The sequence below is a fragment of the Lissotriton helveticus genome, chromosome 5_1 (genome assembly GCF_964261635.1).
Source record: "Lissotriton helveticus chromosome 5_1, aLisHel1.1, whole genome shotgun sequence".
In the NCBI taxonomy this organism is placed as follows: domain Eukaryota; kingdom Metazoa; phylum Chordata; class Amphibia; order Caudata; family Salamandridae; genus Lissotriton; species Lissotriton helveticus.
The window spans coordinates 1,919,486,850-1,919,503,118 of record NC_136065.1 but is presented as its reverse complement, the minus strand read 5'-3'; positions in this window follow the sequence as shown (position 1 = coordinate 1,919,503,118).

The following is a 16,269-nucleotide window of genomic DNA, read 5'->3' as shown; positions in this document are numbered from 1 at the left end:
GTTCAATACTGTGGCCCAGGGAGGAGATAATACAGATCTATAAACATAAGAGGCAGCCGCAGGGCGGACCAAGGGTGAACAAAAGTGTGAGACCCTCCCCCACCAAATGCTGGTATAGGTGTGAACTTCACTGTGGAACAAGAAAGCCTGGGGGTGTGGAGCCCGCCTTGTATTAGGAACACTTGAGGGAAGACGCAAACTGCGCATTCCAGCCCTTAAAAGCCGAGAAGCAACTTTTGACGGCCACTCTGTCAAAACTGGCTATAGGGAGAACTGGTATTTTTTATTTGTATTTTCTTAGTTGCTAATAAGATTTTTGCTCCACAAGTGCTGCAGACTGATTCATTCTTGCCGGGTAAGTGTTCTTGTCACCTGAGGTACCGCCATTGTCTCCATGAGTACCTCTCTTGCAATGCATCTGGAATACTGGCAAAGAATGTTTGTTGCTAGCTTCGAAACTCTCCATGCTTATCTGCAGCAAGTTCCATTCAGGTAAGTTGCTCCCGTGCCCCCACTATTTTCATTTATTTATTTATTTGTTATTTTATTTAATCGATTTCAAATGAGCACATCAGTACATAGCACTAGAAAACAGCGTGATATACAAAAGTGGCAAAGAAAGAAAAAGAACATGTCCCACCCCCCACCCCCCCAAGCCTGCAGTATATGACATGCATAGCTGATATTCAAATCTAGAGCACTAAGTCCCACAATATATCAGGTGCTCACATGGGTGCGATGGGTCACTCAATTTGTTCACTGCGTGCCAGCAAGTATTGATGCAGGGGAGCCCAAATGTCTCTAGGTCGAGAGGTTGACGGTAGCTCCTCCTGAAACAGCTCCAACTGTTCTCAGCAATACACCATATCCGTTAACCATTGAGACGCACGTGGGTTCCGACGACCACCCCAAGTGAATAGCACACTCCTTTTGGCCAAAAGCAGCGGCACTCTCACAAAGCGTCCCAGAACGCCTTTCGTGCCCGGCACATACCCCAACAGACATACCAGAGGCGTACACTCCAATCTGCACCCAGTCATGGTATAAAGCAATTCCAGCAAATCCACCCAGTACGAGTGTACTGTTCTGCACTGCCAGGCTAGATGAAGGAAGTCTGCCCCGCCCTGCCCACAACGTCTGCAGCAATCAGTGTCTCTCAGCCCCATTCTGTGGAGTTTCTTTGGAGTGTTATACGTCTGGTGCAGGAATTTCAAGTGGATAATGCGGAGATCACAGTTTGGCGACAACCTCCCGGTCACCATACACATCTGTTCCCACTCGTGCATTGTAACTTGCGGATCTAAAACCTTGTTCCACCTTCCCAAGCTTTTATCCTCCGGGTGCACTGTCTCTTCCTGTACCGCCTTATACAGTCTAGTGAGCAGGTGCGTCCGTGAGGCCACTACCATGACCATCTGTAACGCCCTAGACACCGCTGGCTCCTCCGGAAAGCAAGTGTAGTGGTCCTGGACGGCCCTGTGTAATCGGTAGCATGTGTTTTGAAACAGTGGGGTAGGGTTTGAGATATAGTCCAAGTCCGAGCTTGTGATGTATGTCTCCTCTTTGTACAAATCGCCCAAAGTAGATAGTCCCGCCTCGCGAAGTGAGGCCACCGGCCAGCGCTCGCCCGCCACAGAAAGAGCAGCGTGACCCTCGATGTACATAGCCGGGGCATATAAAGGCAGTCTATTCGTCCACTTACCGATTGCCTGCCATGCAGAGACCGTGGCATCTATTGTATTAATTTCAGATCTGGGCGTTTGATGTGAACATGCGTAACAATATTCTTCAACGGTATCGGTTCAGCCTCGCCCTCCTCCACCGCCACATGGGGGATAAATCCATGCGGGTGAACCAAAAATATGCATACTGTGCCTGGCCACAAAGGTAGTACGCGTAGAAAACCGGAGCGTGGAATCCTCCCTTCTCGAAGGGTAAAGTTAGTGTGGCCCAGCCAATCCGTGGTGGTCTCGTCCCCCACACCAACCGAAGTAATTGAGTCTGTACTGTTTTGAAAAAAAATGTATTCAGCCGAATGGGGACATTGCAAAACAAATACAAAAACTGAGGGAGGATCACCCCCCGTGCCCCCACTATAAATCATACTCAGATGCCATCAGGGATATTTGCTGTCTGCAAGAGTTGCTGGTCGAATCTACAAAGCATGTAATTTTATCTTGCACCCATGAATAGCTAGTTTTTTTAGTTAAAAGGCATGCTAATGATTCCCAAAATGTGAGGCCTTCATTCTGTATTCTACATTATATACTACGGTGTAGTAGAAATTCTAAAATTGTTTTAAACATGGTGTTTTTTCTAGGACTTTTGCCTTTTTTAGTGGTTCTGTTGAACTTGGCCCTTTTTGCAGGGTCATCCCTGAACTTTTTGCCTACCTCCTGGTATTTTCTCTCACCTGGTGTTGGTGGTTTTAGCGCTCTGGGCACTTTATCACTGCTGTCCAGTTTTAAAGTGCATGTCCTCGCTATGGTAAACTTGGTAAGATTGGTCTACACCTGTTTGGCGTATTTCATTTACCTATCAGTCCCTTGTAAAGTGGTATCTCATATACCCAGAGCCAGTAATTTAAATGCTATTGGTGGGAATGCAGCGCTGCTTGTGCCACCCACCAAAGTAGCCTTTCAAACATGTCTCAGGCCTCTGCCATGGCAGTTTACAAACATCATTTACCAGGGCTTTGCGGTGCTCAGATTACCTTAGTCAGAAACCTAAGTTTCACTGCCATAATTCGATCAAAGGGGTGGAAGAGCTGAGCAGATGTTAGCCGAGCCCGTTTAACTTGCCCGGCCAATTTTCTGACTAGATTGTTGCAATGACATGTTGCATTTTTCTTGGTAGTATGAAGCCGCTGTATGTTACTAATAGATTATGTTAGCAGTTGTGTAACCCCATGAGTCATTAAGAGGTTACCAAAATGCAAACTACCACAGCTAGCGTAAAAGGCCAAAAAATATTGATGACTATTTGAAAGTAAAAATGGTAGAAAAAATATTTCATTTTAGTTTCATCCATTCTGCCCGTTCTCTGCCTCCCGTGGGCACCTAGCCCTAAATGGCCCCTGTATTTGCCCTTTGTTTCTGGGTACTGCTGGGTTGGTGTCAACAACTTATACAATTGATACATTATATCCAGCTCGCAGCATAGTGCTTCTTGCAGGGGACATTCTTGCACAGTAGTGCCTCATGCGGTACCGGGAGAGAATGGAGAGAATGGGTTATGTGGTTGGAGGTGAGCAGGTGGAAAAGAATGGTTGGCGGGCTGGGCTCTGCCACGGGCAGAGGTCATGAGGGAGGCCTGTGCAGCATTTCATTGAGAATTGGTGGTCCTGTACTCGAGGAAAAATGCCAGCTTTCAGGGATTTTACTCATTTTTGTACCGGTCAAGACAACACTTCGTCTCTAACACAACCCAGGAAGAATACCCCCATTGGACTCTGCTCGAGTGGGGGATGGGGGGAGGGCTTCGTGCTGCTGCAGCTTGTGTTCTGCATGTGGGTGCAGGGTGGCGAGTGAGTGATGTACCTCTAAGAGTACAGGGCCAGTTGCTTAACTGTGTGAGTGTGGACAAGTGGTGTGCATATATGAATGAAGGGTGAGTAGTGGAATAGGGTGAAGGATGTGCCTTTGTGAGTGTGGTGAATGATGTATGCCTTGAGTAAGTTGTGTGATTGTATGAGTACACTGGATGAGTGATGTGTTGTCATGGGTGCAGTATGAGCGTGTGAATGCACTGGATAAGTGATGTGCCCTTGTGAATGCAGGCTGGGTGGCATGCTTGTGTGAGTGTTGGTTGAGTGAAGCATTGTGTCTGTGAGTACAAGGTGAGTGGAACAATGTGTTTGTGAGTGCAATATGAGTGATGTGTCTGAGTGTGTGCAGGTGCCTCTTTGTGAACTCATTCACACCTTAAAAAAAATATATATATATATTGCACACAGGACTGCTTGATAGATCTAGCCACCAGTCAGCATTTCTCACCTCATACCTCTGCGGAGTTCTTACTGCAAAGGCACGTCCAATAGAGCCGCTCTTTCCCCCGCATCTCTGTTGGTCTGCTGCTGCCGCTGCCCGGTGTGAGCAGGGTTCGAGACCGCTCTCAGCCCTCTCTCTGTCTGCCCCAGGTTCTTCTCCTGCTGCCGGTATTGTTTGCCCATATTTGTTTTTGCCACTTTTTCTTTGCCTGCTTTCCTATTTGTTTTAGCCTGCTTTAGCTTTACTTTGTACCTGATATTGTAGTTGCCTTGCTTTTGTCTTTTTAATTTCCTATTTCTCTGCCCCGCTGCTGCCCCTGCTCCCCCTCCCCTCCCTGCCGCTTTCCCGCTCCCTCCTCCCAGCTGTGTTCTCCCTCCCCACTCCCCTATTTAATGGCGGCCGTTGTGAGGGTGTCTAAGCGAGACCTCTGACCTTTTGGCCAGAGACCCGCTCTTAACCCCACAGCTCCGCAGGTCTGCAGCTGCCTGGTGTGAGCAGCGTTCGAGACTGCTCTCAGTCCGCTCTCTGTCTGCCACAGGTTCTTCTCCTGCTGCCGGCATTGTTTGTCTGTATTTGTTTTTGCCACTCTTTCTTTGCCTGCTTTCCTATTTGTTTTGCCTGCTTTAGCTTTACTTTGTACCTGATATAGTAGTTGCCTTGTTTTTGACTATTTTATTTCTTATTTCTCTGCCCTGCCGCCACTGTTGCCCTGCAGCCTCTCCCCTTCCTGCCACGTTCCCGCTCCCGCCTCCCAGCTGCGCTCTTCCTCCTCCGTCCCCTATTTAATGGCAGGCGCATGCAGTGGGCGTGCCGCTGATGCGCCAAAGGCAAGCCCATCTGCGCCCGGTGGCGACCAACCCTAGCACCCCATGCCTTTTGGCCCAACAGTGCTACAGCACCTCGGCTCACCACAAACTCAACGCCGGCAAGAACAACAACTGCATGCTCGCCTCACCTCTCAACACACACAGATCCTTCTCCTGTAATTTCTGCCGCCACTCCCTCACCAAGACCCAGGACACTTCACTTCCCCCAGCAACAACTTCACTGCACTCCAACTCCTGCGATGTATCCTCCTCAACTTCCGCTCCCTCCACAGACACGCCACAGAAATCTGGGACCTCTTCGGTAGCACCTCCCCGGACATCGCCTTCCTCACCAAAACCTGGACAAGCGCCTCCTCCAGACCAGACATTGCGATCTCCATCCCGGAAGGATACAAGTTCACCCATAAGGATCGCCCCAACCGCCCCAGGGGGAGGCATCACCATCGCTCATAAGGCCAACCTTTGCCTGAGTACCTACATCGACGGGCCAACAGACCTGATTGAACACCTCCACTTCAAGATACAGACCTACCCTCTTTCCACCCTCCGAGGCACCCTCTTCTACAGACCCCCCGGACCCACGCTCCGTTCACCGACTCCATCACCGACATCATCACACCACATGCTATCACCTCCACCGATTTCACACTGCTAGGAGACCTTAACTTCCACCTCGACATCCGCCAGGACCCCTACTCCACTTCCCTCCTGGACAACCTCCACATTATAGGAATCAAGTTGATTGTACCAGAACCAATGCACTCAGCTGTGCACATCCTTGACCCCGTCTTCACTGCAGGGAACTCCATCACCTTCAGCCACACCACCAACAAGGATGGACCACCTCTGTGTTCACTTCAGATCAGTGACTAAATATCGAGGGACAGAATATCGACTGTCCAGAATAGCGATGTCAAAATATTGAGGGGCAGAATATCGATTCCCTATCTACAAACAGGTAAGTACTAAAATATCGAGTACAAAATATCAATGTTTAAAATATAGTCAACGAAAATATCGATTTTTTTGAATTTATTAAAATTAATATAAAAGTAAATAAATAATAAACACCATTAAATAAAACACAGTTAAAATAATGTAAAAAAGCTTAAAATGTAAAAATAATAAATGTAATGTAAAAAAATCATTCTTTTTTTACATATATATTTACTTAATAATATTATACAATAATTATTAATCTTAATTATAAAATACTTAGCACGTTATTAAAAGTATGTTTACATACATTTAAAAAAGCCTAATATATAAATATAAAAATAAATAATAAATAATACTTTAAATAATTAAAGTAATACTTTTTATGTTAATTAATCATTTACACTACATTAAATATAACAAAATTAAAAACGTCGCATAGCTAAGGAAATAAAATTAATATTCACACTCCAATAAGCGCAAAAGTAGGCAAAGTGTAGGATAGTGGGTTGGTAAAATTACTATTCCCACTCCAGTGAGTGCAACAGTAGGGAAAACATTGGATAGCGTAGGAGTACAAATTACTATTCCAGCTCCAGAGAGTGCAACAGTAGGGAAAGTGTTGGATAGCGTAGGGGTAAAAATTACTATTCCCACTCCAGTGAGTGCAACAGTAGGGAAAACGTTGGATAGCGTAGGGGTACAAATTACTATTCCCACTCCAGAGAGTGCAACAGTAGGGAAAGTGTTGGATAGCGTAGGGGTAAAAATTACTATTCCCCCTCCAGTGAGTGCAACAGTAGGAAAAGAGTTGGATAGCGTAGGTTTAAAAATTACTATTCCCACTCCAATGAGTGAAACAGTAGGGAAAGTGTTGGATAGCAGGTAGGTAAAAATTACTATTCCAACTCCAGTGAGTGGAACAGTAGGGAAAGTGTTGGATAGCGGGAGGGTAAAAATTACTATTCCCACTCCAGTGAGTGCAACAGTAGGGAAAGCATTGGATAGCGTAGGGGTAAACATTACTTTTCCCACTCTAGTGAGTGCAACAGTAGGGAAAGTGTTGGATAGCGAAGGGGTAAAAATTACTAATCCACTCCAGAGAGTGCAACAGTAGGGAAAGTGTTGGATAGCGTAGGGGTAAAAATTACTATTCCCACTCCAGAGAGTGCAACAGTAGGGAAAGTGTTGGATAGCGTAGAGCAGTGTTTCCTAAACTGTGGTCCGCGGACCCCCAGGGGTCCGTGACACATTCCCAGGGGGTCCTTAGGCAACAGTTTTAAAAGCACAGAAATGTTTCTTGTATAATTAGCAGCTTTCCAGCAACAATAAAAGTGTCAAGAGAATGCCAGTGATTAATGTACCTGCTGGAGAGCGGGGAGAGTTTTGTTCAGTGGCAGCTTTGATTTAACTAATGTAGCACAGAGGGTTAATGTGCCTACTGCAAAGAACGTGTAACATGCATCTTAAAAAGCAGTATTTTATGTGCCTAGGTTCGTGGTTACTGCTTTTGTCACAGAGTTTCTTTTGTTACTGTGCACTTCATAAGTGACAATCGTAATCTAGCAGAGCGACCTATACATTGTCATCAAAGAGCTGCTTGCAAACTGAATGGTACCAATTAGTAACTTATATTTTGTCCCAGTTATTCATTATCCTGATGCTGCCAAAAAGATATATTTGGGTGGAAATACATTTTTAATGTTAAAGTCAATGCTAGCCACTGTGTTATGTTCTGAATCCTGAGTTTGTGCTTTTGCAGACCAAGCACTCTTTAAACATTTTATATACACACTGATTTACATGTATGATTCAATGTCTCTATATGTGTGTGGTGTAAAGTGCTCTGACATCCTACAATGGTATGAGATATGCTATAAAACAAATGAAATACATGTGACACAGGGGCTATTACTTCAATATAAAATACTAAGGGCCAGATGTACGATCTGTTTTTATATGCGCAAAGGGGTTCGCAAACCCGTTTGCGCATGCAAAAACCCATTAGGCCATGTACATAGCCTATTTAGCGAGTCACAGTTTGTTTGCGACTCTCAAAATAGGTTTTGCAACTTGCTGTTTGGAAGGGGCATTCCCTTCCAAATAGCGAGTCTCAAAACCACGTACAAATGTTTTGCGGTCGCAAAAACAGTCACAATTACCACCTACTTCAAGTAGATGGTAATGCATTCGCAAATGGGAAGGGGTCCCCAGGGGACCCGTTCCCCTTTGCAAATGCATGCAAAATTATTTTTTAAGGGCAGGCAGTGGTCCCAGGGACCTCTGCCTGCCCTTAGAAAACGAAACGAAAATGTTTAATTTTCTTTTAATGCATGGTAAACAGGCAGCATTAAAAAAAAAATCTGCTTTATTTAAAAGCAGTCCGAGACATGGTGGCCTGCAGAGCCCAGCAGGTCACCATCGCTGGGAGGGCTGGCATTCCCAATGGGCTCGCAAATTGCGAGAGGCTCATTAATATTAATGAACCTTGCAATTTGCGACCCCATTGGGAATCCCAAACAGTGTTAAACACACTGTTGTATATTTCATTTAGCTACTCACAATTTGCCACTCGCAATGTGTCGCCAATTGCGAGGCGCTAAATGAAATGGTCGTCCATCTGGCCCCAAAATCCTTAGTACTTTGAGTATTTGTTGTGTGTACACGTGTGTATTTTTTTCGAATTACTGTTTTAATGTTTGAAATTTAACTCATATACATTGCTTGGGGGTCCCTGGCTTCCAGTGGTGACTCAATGGGGGTCCTCAGGAGTCAAAAGTTTGGGAACCACTGGCATAGAGGACTAGTTTAGTAGACCCAGTCCTACAATTTAATTAAAATAAATTCAAAAAATAATTAATTATTTAAATTTAATTTACCTCCCACTATTTTCCACTTTAAAAGTCACCTCCAATAGTCTAAAATATTAATAAATTAACATAATTAATTAACATTTAATTAATTTGCTAATCACAATTAACAAAAAATGTAAAACGATATCTAAATTAATTAACACAATTAACAGTTTAAAATAACTTTGATTAAATAGTATATAAATATTAATAAAAATGTATTTTCAAATAATCTAATAAACACCATACTCCACTATAAACACTCAACACCCTCCTAAAAAAATGAACCTAATTAACATATTAATACAATAATTATAATTAATTACTAATTAATTACTAATTAATTAAAATGTACACAATTTACATATTTATCAATTAATTAAAACGTGTATTAATAAATGTTTACATATTCAATAATAAATTCATCAACTTAATTACCAATATTAATTATTAACCATAACATTAATAATTAATACATAATATATTTTTTAATTTAATTTAAATTACTTCCCACCGTATTCCCCTATAAACACCACAACCCTCTACGGAACTAATATACACAAAAAGTAATAAGCAATATTAATTATTAATCAATAAATTATTAATTAATACATTATTATTTTTTAAATTTAAATTACATTACTTCCCAACCCTATTCCCCTATAAACCCACAACCCGATACGTAACTAATATACGCAAAAATGAATTACCAATATTATTTATTAAACAAATTATTAATTAATAAATATTTTTTTTATTTAAATTAAATTACTTCCCACCCTATTCCCCTATAAACCCACAACCCGCTACGGAATGAATATATGCAACAATTAATTGCCAATATTAATTATTAAACAATAAATGATTAATTAATACATTAGTATTATTTTTTAATTTAAATTAAATTACTTTACACCCTATTCCCCTATAAACCCACAACCCGCTACGGAACTAATATATGCAAAAATTAATTAACATAAAATTCATTATCTTAAAAAAATTTGTAACATACAGTACAAAAATATTTTAGACTTTTAACACATAAACTAACATATAATACAATTTTTTTTCTCGATATGATGACATTCTATATAATGACATTCTATATTATACCATTCTATATAATGACATTCAATATTACTTACCTATATGTAGATATTATTTCCAACTACATTATGTCTATTTGATATTCTGTCCTTGTTATTTTTGATTCGATATTGTGTCCTCTTGATATTTTTCATTCTATATTTTGGGTGTTTACAGTTCACTTCACCTTCAAAACCAACATTCCCCACAGACGTCCTCACCAGCTCCGGCGCAGGAATTGGAACAAGATCTCCGGCGACCAACTCACCATCGCCCTCAGAAGCTCAGCTCCCACCGCCACAGACGACGACCCCACCACCGCTGCCCACGCTCTACATGACTGGATCACCGACTGCGCCAACACCAGTGCCCCCTCAAGAGAACCTCCAAACCTCACACCAAGAAAGCCCGCTGGTTCTCCCCCAAACTCCGAGACTCCAGACGGACCTAGAGACGACTCGAGAAACTGTGGAGGAGCTCCAAAACCCAGACAAACCTCGACAACTTCAAAACAACTTCCACCGCCCACCATAAACTCATCAGACTCTCTAGGAAGAAAGCTCTTCAGGACAGAATCTCCACCAACGCACACAACAGCAAGGAACTCTTCGGCATCAAAGTGGGGTGACGTTCCTCCGCCATTATGGAAAAGCCACCCCTGGTCACACGGTATACAAAGTACACCTCATGCTTCATAAACATTGTAAAAACGCACTTCACAACCCTACAAGATTGGTACACCTGACATACCATGCATCTGATACCAGACTTTCCAACACTCCTGCCTGGTGCCCCCAATTGTCTGACACTGTCAGAAGCACGGTATACAATTAGTGAATTGCATGAACAATAAGATAATCATTGTTCCACAGCTTTCAAAGTAGCTGCTTCCTTCACTAGCTGTGATTCTCTTGAGCTGTGACTCTCTACAACCATGCTGTTGTCTTTATAATTGTTGGTACATTCAGTATATTCCCTTGCTGAGGAGACACATGTCACAAGTCTGCTAAACTCTATAGCAGGGCTGTGTAGAGAACTCAATCGGGTATGAGGATTTACTGGGTGCATGATCATCTCTCCTTTCACCATGAGCGACTACTGTCCTCATGTGCAGTGATAGGGCTGGTGCTTGGTGGCATCCGGTTAAGGTTTAAGGGCAGTGTAGGAAATGAGGAGATCCAGCAGTTATTAATGAGCAGTTTTCTGGCCGACCTCAGTGCAGTGTCATTTTATTAAAGGACCAGAGGAGCTCTATTATGCAGTTTCTCTTTTAGCTGTTTTATTTCAGTAGCAACTATGTTGAAGGAAAACCACAAATACTACAACCCTGTTTACCTGGCAGTAAGAAGAAACATAAACAAAGGACAACATAGCGCACAAATTGATGCTGAATCTATTTAACTTCCTCATTTCAAGCTGATACATTTGGTAAGAGTTCGCTCTTAAATTGTCCTTTATGCTTAAGTAATTCCTGGGGTTACTAGCAGTGGTGGCTCCTCCACAGACAGCGTTTTCTTTTCCCCACTTGAATTCGAGCTTCTTGAATTGTTGGCGTGTTCTAATATCTTAATATTTAAGGACCCAATACGATAGTGGCGGGACCACCACCGACAGACCATCGGCCCGACCAAGCACTTTGATGCATGCATCTGTCATGGGAAAGACCACCGCCTATGACAGGATCTAGGATCCCGTTGGGGAGGAGGTCGGAATCATATCCCTTGCATGGAGGTGGTGCCCTTGCGGTAACAGCCATAGGGATTACGATGTCCCTTTCCAACAGCCTTTTCATGGCTAAAACAACTGCATGAAAAGGCTGTTGGAAATGGACTTTGAGGGCCCCAAGCAGGGCCCCGTCTCTCGCTGGCCACTTTAAAGTGGCCCTGGTGGAACATGTAGTGCCCCCACATACATTCATGCACCCTGTGCCAGACAATACTTGGTGGCTGGAATACAGTTCACGGTTGTGCACAATGTGCTCTTTCACACTGCAAGCCACAATGTAAAAGAGCACTTTCCCGACTGCCAGCACGGCGGTCTCATCCTAATTGGGCAGTTGGACCACCGCCTGCTTGTCGGTCGGTCTCCTGACAGGCGCTTTCTAGTGTTCCAAACAGAAGGAAGCAGTTCTGATAAGTGTAGAGGTGCTGAAAAAGAGGAGGATTGGGGCCCAGATTCTCAAAGGTTTGCGTTGGGTTAGCTTTACTTTTGTGATGTTAAACTGACACAAAACCTTTTTTAGGATTCACAAACCAAAGCAAATTGGCATTTGCATGGATATGTGTGGCAAACTAACGCTGTGGTGCAGGTGCTGCTTCTAGATTTAAATATGTATTTAACCTTTGGCTATAAAATAATGTAGATAAAAGCTCTCACTAACCAAATATCACTGTTGACATTATTGTAAAAATGCATATATATTTACATGTTCACATTAAATAATGATTTCACTGGGAGGAACTAATTTCTGTAGTTGTAGTTATTAATCTAGACATTTACCATAGATAGAGCCTCTCATCAGGAAGTGTCACATGTATCGGCAAAGCCCGGCCCACAGAGCATGAAGTAGCTTTTTCCCATTACTTGCTTTTGAAATTAGCACCTTGGTGGCAGGAGCCAGTGACCAACATGCAAATAACTTAAGTAAAATGTGTACTATAATAAAATCCGTATCTCCATGTACGGATCAGTAGTAGTGGCTGGTGTCCGGTTATACTCATATTCTGTAGTGGCTACTATAAGGACAGGGATGGGTGGGGACGGGAAGGGGGAAAAAAATCAGAAAGGACTTACCTTGGAAAAGGCTGCTGCCGCTTCTCCTCCATCCGCTTCACCTTTCTTCAGTCCCGGCTGGAGGCAGGAAGCCCCCGGGCACACAGGCCGTGGTTCAGTGCTCAGACAGGGACAGGGGGCATGTGCATGTTCCTCTCCTTGCTGCGTAATGCAGCCTGGTGGAGAACATGCAAAGTGCACATGAAATGTTTGGCCGTCCCAAGAGGGCCAGCCAAACAGTCATGCCCACTTAGGGAGTGCAAATCACTCCTCCCCCTGCTCTGGCCAGCCCCACCCTGCCCCGCCAATTATTGAAATAGGAAAAATAAAATGATAATAACGATACATAAGTATCATGTTATTTTTCCTTTAGAGCAGTGGGGCGACGCTCCTCTGCCTTAGTCGAGGAGCCGCCACTACTTATATTACCATGCAGACACCACTGGTGAATGTACCCAGTTCCAGAAGAAAGTGGTGGCTAAGGAACAAACACTGGCAATAGGGCTGGGTTTTGCTGACAATCCTTTGGCTTCATCAAGGCTAGTTTTATCATGGTTTTTTCAAAATGTTATTTTTGTGGGAGCTTCTGAGACCGTACCTATGTAAAAAAAAGAAATACTAACTAAAATTAAAACGATTTATTGGCCTCAAAAAGTACACACTGCCATAGAAGTACCTCACACTATTTTCTGTGCAGATGTGCTCCGTTCATAGGGGCAGACACTTACTCAGTGGCTAAGGTGGTCAGACCCACTGCCCAAGGCTATGTGCTTTGGTGGTAAGCAGAAGACAAATGTGAATGTCACAAAAACGGATCAATGGATAGAAACCGCTTACTGAAAGCCTCTATTAGTAAGTATTTCGCGAGTAAATTTATCATAAGGTCTCTGGTGATGTCAGACCTGAAAATGTAACTCCAGCATAGAGGCCAGCAACAAAGTGAAGGAAACGCTAAACCGATGTAGAGTTTCAAAGCAGGACAGTGTTAATCCTTTCAACTCTCAGCTTGAAACGTCCTTAGATTTCAGTGCTGCATCCTTTGTGCTAGCATGTTCCACCTGAAGAGCTGCTTCAGGCCGACTGCTCTCTGCAGAAGATGCCATTTTCTGCGCCTATTGAGCCCTCGGACACAGCCTCAAGAATCTTCCCTGACACTGTAAATGTACATGTATTTATATAGCGCAAATCACCGACCCGGTATCTAAGCGCTTGCTTAGGGAACCCGTCCTGGTATTCCCCTGTGAGATACCCCGGCAGGGTATCCACAAGGTGAAAGCCAGGCATCCCGCCACGATGGGCCGTAGTGGAGATTAAGCAAGCTATTGCCCAGAGTCGCAGAGTGTAACCCCATGAGTTGAGTAGGCACCAGAGCGAGAATTATCGAGTCCGTGGAATTTTTGATCCCGAGACCCGCCGAGGCGGGGAATCGAACCCTGGTCCACAGCCGATCTCAGCTTCCGGGTCTGCCACCTCTAACCACTGAGCCACGCTTCTCCATTGCCCAGGGCCCATCTGTCATCAGTTTGCAGGTTACTGTTGAAACATCTAAAGGTGTCCTATCACCTGATGTAAGGACCAGACCAGGGGCCTTATGTATCATCAACCTGATTTGCGATTCTCAAATAGGGATTTTTAAGAAATCGCTATTTGAGAATCGCAAATAGGTATGTATGTACAAAATCGCATTTTTTTTGCGATTTCTTAAAATTCCTTAATTGCGATTAGCAAATTGTGAATCACAATTAAGGAATACTTTCCCATTCATTTCTATGGGCCAGGAGGCCCATAGGAATGAATGGAAAGTTATTCTCAATTTGCGATTCGCAATTTGCTAATCGCAAATTGAGAATAATTTCAAGGGTGCAGGGGTGTCCAAAGGACACCGTGTTGCACCCCTGAAATATGCATGGGTGCACATGTGGCCCACATACATGCCCTAAGGGCATGTATGTGCGTCACATGGCACTTTGAAAAATGCAAAAATGTGCATTTTTCAAGCAATTCGCAACTTACCACCAACTTGAAGTTGGTGGTAATTTGCGATTCCTTAAGGACATTTATCAATTTTTTTTTGCTTCATACATTGCATTTAAGGAATCGCTAAATTTGCGATTCCTTAAATGCAATTGCAAAATAAGGAATTGCAAATTTTGCGATTCCTTGTTTTGCACCAGATTTTGCTTTATACATACCATTTAGCAAATTCGCATTAGCAAAGGCCGAAATTCTGCGAATTTCGGCCTTTGCGAATGCGAATTTGCTTGACCCATCACATATGGCCCCAGATCAATCGTTTTCCATCCCCTTGCTCTCTTTCTCTTCCTCTCAATGGATCTTTGACTTTTCTTCGCCTGCTGGAAGTGTCTGTTCCACTTTTGTGTTTGTTTTATGTCTGTGTCACAGCCCATGTCTGAACTGAACCAACGTTTGTATCTCCTACAAACAAAACAAAACATGATAGATAGAGCATAAAATAAGGACATGGGAAGGCTACATGCTGGAGGAATAAATACATGTGGAGAGAAGAGGAAATGGATCAATGTTAGAAGACATTAAGTAAGGGACAGTGTACCATGGGAGGCATATTGCAGGAGGCCGGGCTTGCAATGAAAATATAAATGGGCATGAGTGGACTATCCCAGGGCACTGATTTCCTACTGAGAATTGCCGTTCCTCCACCGATTAAAGGTTTTCCACCAGAATATCGAGGACAACATATTGTGGTGCCAAAATATCGAAGCCTAAATATCAAGAACAAAAATATTGTGTAGGTAAGCGTACCCTATCTAACTCTACATTTATATAACTTGACGATTTAAGTATTGTCAAGGTTAATAGATGCGGCGTTAGGAGTCGTACATCTGTACTTACCTACGTGTACGCAACTTCAGTGTTTTGGTTTCGGTATTAAGTCCCTGATATTTTGGCCCCACTATGTTTTCTCTTCAATATTTAGACATACAATCCCCATTACAAATCCTGCACCGCTACTAAGAAGTGCGGGTAGTCCGCCTTTCGAATTGAAGATGTCAAGGTAACCAGAAAGACCGTCGCTGCCCATTTTATTCACTAGATGCGGCAAATATGAATTACATTGGAGGAATAATGCATAGGTCAAATACAGTAATTTAAGTGTTTAGGTTTAGAATCGAAGTAGTGTATACTCACAAGTAATGGAAACCATTCGACCTTTGGGGGTATTTAAGAAAAGCTGTCTAGGTTCTTAAAGCTGCTAGGTGATGTGACGTCCCACATGTGTTGGGTGGATGATTCAAGAGAGCTGCCCCCTCTGGATGTACCAGTTGCGTAGGGTTCATGGTTGAACAGGCGGGCAGCCAATGGCGGGAGCTGCTCATTTAGATCTGAATCGATTCTCTTCATCGCACCAACGCACCTTTCATATCTATCTGAATTTTGAGGATTGTGGGTCTGTGTTGCTGATTCCTGACAATGTTCCACACAGCACTCAGCTGCATTCTGGGGATGCCTCACTTGGATTCTTTGTGGCTGTAGGCCTCACGTGCACCTCACAATATCACTCATTGCTAGCATAGGTACACAAGGCACACACCCTGACGACCGGGCTGCTGTAGTTGGTGGTTCCTGCTCTGGCACCAAAGAGGTTTTGGCCCAGATTACTATTCAACGCAAACCAGGAGTTGTGTTGGAATGTTTCCCAAAGTATCGCGATGTTGAGCTATGCCCTACTTTAAGCTACTTTGCATCAAGGACGTGCCTCATGGCTGGTACATGGGTGTTCCAATGCAACCATCCATGGGTTTTGATGGAAATCCCTATTTACTAATA